At 47.8% G+C, this 5,445-nt stretch overlaps 1 protein-coding gene across 1 annotated transcript in view; it reads left to right on the forward strand.

Annotated features, from left to right (window-relative positions):
- Positions 1-5,445, forward strand: part of DHRS11 (dehydrogenase/reductase 11) — a 35,579-nt gene that overhangs the window by 16,492 nt on the left and 13,642 nt on the right. The window lies entirely within an intron of this gene.

Below are 5,445 nucleotides of genomic sequence, written 5' to 3' on the forward strand. Positions count from 1 at the left end.
CGCCGTTTTTTTATTTATTTATTTATTTATTTATTATTTGAATTTATATCCCGCCCTTCTCCTTGCGGACTCAGGGCGGCTGACAATCAATTAAAAACACCACTAACAATCACAAGTTAAAATTAATTAAAATGAAATGAAAAGGCGGGTGCCTTACCTCTCTTGGGCTGGGCCAGCTGGTGGTCGGCCTGCTCCGTCTCTGCCGCTTGCTAGCTACGCCTCGGCCGGCGCAGGGGGCGGAACCACGCATGTGCGGCGCTTCCGGGCAGGGAAAGTCCTCGACTTACGACCGGTTGGGTAGTCCTCGACTTACGACCGGCTTAGTCCTCGACTTACGACCGGTTGGGGTCGCGGCATTAAAAAGTTTGAGAACCACTGATTTAAGCTCATGCCTCCTGCTTCAGTGACTCCATCCAGCCACCTCATTCTCTGTCGTCCCCTTCTTCTATTGCCTTCCATCTTTCAGAAAAAGGGTAGAAAAACAAGAGCTTTTTCAACTATGGCAACTTTACGACCTGTGGACTTCAACTCCCAGAATTCCTGAGCCGGCCATGCTCATAATTCTGGACTACCACTCCCAGTCTCCCACCTTCTAGCCAAGTCCCAAAGGTGCTTTTTGAAAAGGCAACTGGACTTTGTTTTTGCTTGTAGACATTTCGGTTCTCATCCAAGAAGCTTCTTCAGTTCTGAACTGAACTATGCTGGCTGAGGAATTTTGGGAGCTGAAGTCCACAAGTCTTAAAGTTGGCAAGGTTTCAGACCCCTGGTCTAGTGTCTATGGAGCTTTTCAGTTATCCAGGTCATGTTTGTCCCAAAGGTGCTTTTTCAAAAGACACGTGAACTTTCTTGGTTTTTTTCTTTGAAAAGGTTTCACTTTTCACTCAAGAAGCCTCTTCAGTTCTAACTGGGCTTTCCCCACCAGTCAGTTAGAACCGGAGAAGCTTCTTGGATGAGAAGCGAAATGTTTTCAAAGGAAAAAAAAACAAGAAAGTCCAGTTGTTTTTTGGGGGAAAAAAAGCACTTTTTGGACAAACGGTCTAGTGCAGTGATGGCAAACCTATGGCACGCATGCCAGAGGCGGCACTTAGAGCCCTCTCTGTGGGCACACCTGCGGCCGCCACTGCCAGCTCGCGCAGGTCCATTAGGCCAGGGCTTTTCAACCTTTTTACCCATTTTACCACTTTTAGGATATGGCAACATCCGAGTACCACCAGTCGCCTAGCAAGGTGTCAAAAACTTGATGACCAAAAAAAAAAAAAAAAAAAAGGAAAAAAGTGATAAAGTACAGGTAGTCCTCGACTTACAACATTTTGCTTCGTGACTGTTCAAAGTTACAATGGCACTGAAAAAAGCGCCCCCCAAGCCACAGCCGAGCAAGATACCTGCCTGCCCATCCTGTCCGAGGTTTTTATTGTTGTGAGCATTTCTGTTGGGGATTGGCAGTGGGGGTGGGGTGTGGAAGGTGTTTGGTTTTTATTCCATCTGCTGGGTGGTTGCAGCAGGTTTTGGTCATTTCACATGACCCTGGGACACTGTGACCGTCATAAATATGAATCAGTTGCTAAGCATCTGAATGTAAATCACAAGACCCTGGAGATGCTGCAACATTCCAGCTGATTGGTGCTTCTTCTGGGCTCAGCAGAAGCACCAGGATCAGCGCTGAGCTCCAGCTGGAGCCTGGCGCTGATCCTGGCGCTTCCGCTGAGCCCTGACAGCCCTGAAGAAGCGCCAATCAGTTGGAAAGCGGCACTGATCCTGGCGCTTCTGCTGAGCCCTGACAGCCCTGCAGCTCCAGCCATCTCTCGCTCAGGCTTGTGTGGTGCTACCACCGGTTCAGCTCATTCCCCTCTCCCGCTACCACTTTTCTAAGATGGTTGCCAGGTGCCAATGTACCACAGGTGGTACCCGTACCACTGGTTGAAAAGCCCTGCATTAGGCCACCGCTGGTGCCTGGAGCGGCAGCCCCACCCAGCAGAAAGGAGGCGAAGCAGCTGGCTAGCAAGCTGGAGTAGAGGTGGTAGAGCACGCCCCCATGCGCCCGCTGGCCTCTGTGTGCAGGGGCTGATGTTGTCAGGCAGCAGCCGCCCCTGCCTTTCCTTGCCCCGCAGCAATGGCACCCCCGCCCTACCCCCTGCCTCACCCCGCAGGACGAGCCTCCTGCCCACCGCCCCACCCAGCAGAGACCCCCTGGATCTCCCCCAATCCTGCCCAGCTCCCACAGGCATCCCCCCCACGAGCAACATCAAGGTGGCCGTGCCCACCCCGGCCACGCCCATCCAGTCTGCCGTGACCACCCCAGCCATGCCCACCCAGTGGGCCACGCCCCCCACCCACCTGAGGGCACCACAATGCTGATGCACCCCTGGCACTTTGCGGTAAATAAGTGGGTTTTGGATTGCGGTTTGGGCACTCGGTCTCTAAAAGGTTCGCCATCACTGGTCTAGTGGTTTCTTTATAGCTTCATAAAATTATTTATAAATGCCTTTAGGGCTGACGGTGAATTCTAAAAGGCAGAACTCATCTGTCCCTTTAAGATCTTCATGGTCAGCCTGGATTCTTAGAATAAGAGGCATGAATGAATTTATGGGAACCTTGGCGATGTGGGATAAGAATGGTGGATTAAAAATACAAACAGTGATTCATGGCTTCCTGGCAAAAGGAAAACAGGATGGCTGGGAAGGAAGGAAACGTGTAGCCCAGGGGTCTTCAAACTTGGCCCTTTTATGATTTGTAGACTTCAACTCCCAGAATTCCTCAGCCAGGCATGCCTGGCTGAGGAATTCTGGGAGTTGAAGTCCACAAGTCATAAAAGGGCCAAGTTTGAAGACCCCCGGTGTAGCCAAACATCGCACAAGAATTTTGGCCTTCAACTGCTCTTCAAGAATGTCCTGAGATACTTGTGTTGCCTCACACAAAACTCCATCTTGGGTTTATACAGGTAGTCCTCAACTTTCAGCAACTCATACAGTGACCGTTCTAAAAAAAGTGCTTTATGACCATTTATCGATTTACAACCGTTGCAGCATCCCTGTGGTCACATGATCAAAATTCAGACACTCATATTTACGACGGTCACCGTGTCCCGGGGTCACATGATCCCCTTTTGTGACCTTCCGACAAGCAAAGTCAATGGGGGAAGCCAGATTCACTTAATAACCGTGTGACTAACTTAACAACTGCAGTGATTCACTTAACCACTGTGGCAAGAAAGGTGGTAAAACGGGGCAAAACTCACGTAATAGCTGTCTCACTTAGCAACAGAAATTTTGGCCTCCATTGCGGTCGTACGTCGAGGACTATCTGTAGTCCAAAAAGCAATCTCTGTTAAAAGCACCACAAGCGATGGGTGTATCAGTGATATGGATGGATCAAAGGTGCCATTTACAGCGTACGAGGAAGGTGCAGTGTGAATAATTGTGGTTGTTCTCGTAAGAGTTTGATGCAGAGGGAAGGCCTGACGGGAGGATGAGTGAGGATCCATCGTGCTAACTCTTTCGCAGAGAACCAGGAGGATATAAACAAGGATCCTGAAGGATTAAAGGGGGGTTGATCCTTGTACTTGGAAATTGTAGGGTGTAAGTACAGCTGAAGAAGAGATTTAGGTAGTCCAGGGGTAGGCAACCTTGGCTCTTTTATGACTCGTGGACTTCAACTCCCAGAATTCCTGAGTCAGTCATGCTGAGGAGAAATGGAGAGGTTTCCATGCTGAGCCATGCTGGCTCAGGAATTCTGGGAGTTGAAGTCCACGAGTCATAAAAGAGCCAAGGTTGCCTATCCCTGAGGTAGTCCTTGACTTACGAACACAACTGAGGCCAAAATTTTAGCAAGACAGTTGTTAAGAGAGTTTTGCCTCATTCTACATCCTTTCTTGCCACAGTTGTTAAGTGAACCCCTGCAGGTGTTAAGCTAGTAACATGATTGTTAAGTGAACCTGGCTTCCCCATTGATTTTGCTTGTCAGAAGGTCGCAAAAAGGGGATCACGTGACCCGGGGAGACTGCAACTGTCATAAATACATGCCAGTTGCCAAGCGTCCGAATTTTGATCATGTGATTGTGGGGATGCTGCCACGGTCGTGTGAAAAAGATTATAAATCACGTTTTTCAGGGCTGTTTTAACTTTGAATGGTCACTAAATGAATGGTTGTAAGTTGAGGACTGCCTGTACTCTAGTTTTGCACTACAGCCTATTCTGTGATCTATTAGTGGGAAAAAAAAGATTTGGATTTCGGTAGAGTTGTCAAAATCAACTTTGTTTGGGTCTGTGTATCTGTAGCAAAATGCTGGTGGGTTCTAGAGATCATTTAGCCCAACCCCTCCTTAGCCCAAGACTTTTGCAACCATCCCATGTCTGAGGGATGGTCCTCTACCTTCTGCTTAAATCCCTTTTCTGAATTTGTCTGCTCTACCGTCAAAGAATTCCTTTCACATGTAGTCCTTAATTTATGACTGTTTGTTTAGTGGCCGCTCAAAGTTATGACAAGCGATCCTTGCACTTATTTACTTACTTATTTACTTACTTACTTTATCTTAGGTGGGTTTTTTTTTCTTTTTCATTTTGCAATTTGTGTATAACTTGCAGTCATTCACACCATTCTTCCTGCGAAATACTAACTGCCTTGGACTTTGATACGTCCGTTTTACGATCCTTCCTCTTCATTGCATCAGACTGTCAATCATTCATTGTAGATCCTTTGGCCAGCCCAATGACATGGCATTATCTGTTAAACAGCACATGTACATTTGAGTGTTCTGCCAACACACCTCTGCTATCACTTATAAACAATCAAACGCCACAATCCCAAATCCTTTGTCTCCACCCACATTGACAACATGTTCAATGGGAGCAACACAAAAATCATCGGCCACGCAAAATCATGAAGCCTGGCCCCGCACAAGCAGTTCCATCAACAGACCCATTGACCCACAACCAGCCTACGAAGCCCTCAGAATCCAAATCAACAGCACAGCCAACCAGAGACGGCACCGACACTCAACCATCCCACGCAAGCCCCCCCCACCAGCAGTTCACCTCCCAATGACTCTCACCTGATGTAACCTCCCCATCACAAGACCCATCACAAGCCTTACACTGATGACTCGCACCTGTCCCATCACAAGACCCATCACAAGATCCTCACTTGACATATCCAGGAGACAGTAAGCTTTAGGCATGAAAGCTAGCTGGGGGATTTGGGGCCAATTACCAGAAGATGGAGAGTTCTAGTTTCACCTTAGGCATGAAAACTGGTTGGCTGACTTTGGGCCAATCACCAGGAGATGGTGAATTCTAGTCCTGCCTTAGCCATGAAAGCCAGCTATTTATTTATTTTATTTACTTATTGAATTTATATACCGCCCTATCTCCCTTACGGGACTCAGGGCGGTGAACAGGCGATAATAAAAACCATGATAAATATAGGCAGTTCTAAAATCAAATTAAATAA

Source organism: Protobothrops mucrosquamatus, unplaced genomic scaffold, assembly GCF_001527695.2.
Source record: "Protobothrops mucrosquamatus isolate PMUCROS unplaced genomic scaffold, P.Mucros_1.0 scaffold2139, whole genome shotgun sequence".
Lineage (NCBI taxonomy): Eukaryota > Metazoa > Chordata > Lepidosauria > Squamata > Viperidae > Protobothrops > Protobothrops mucrosquamatus.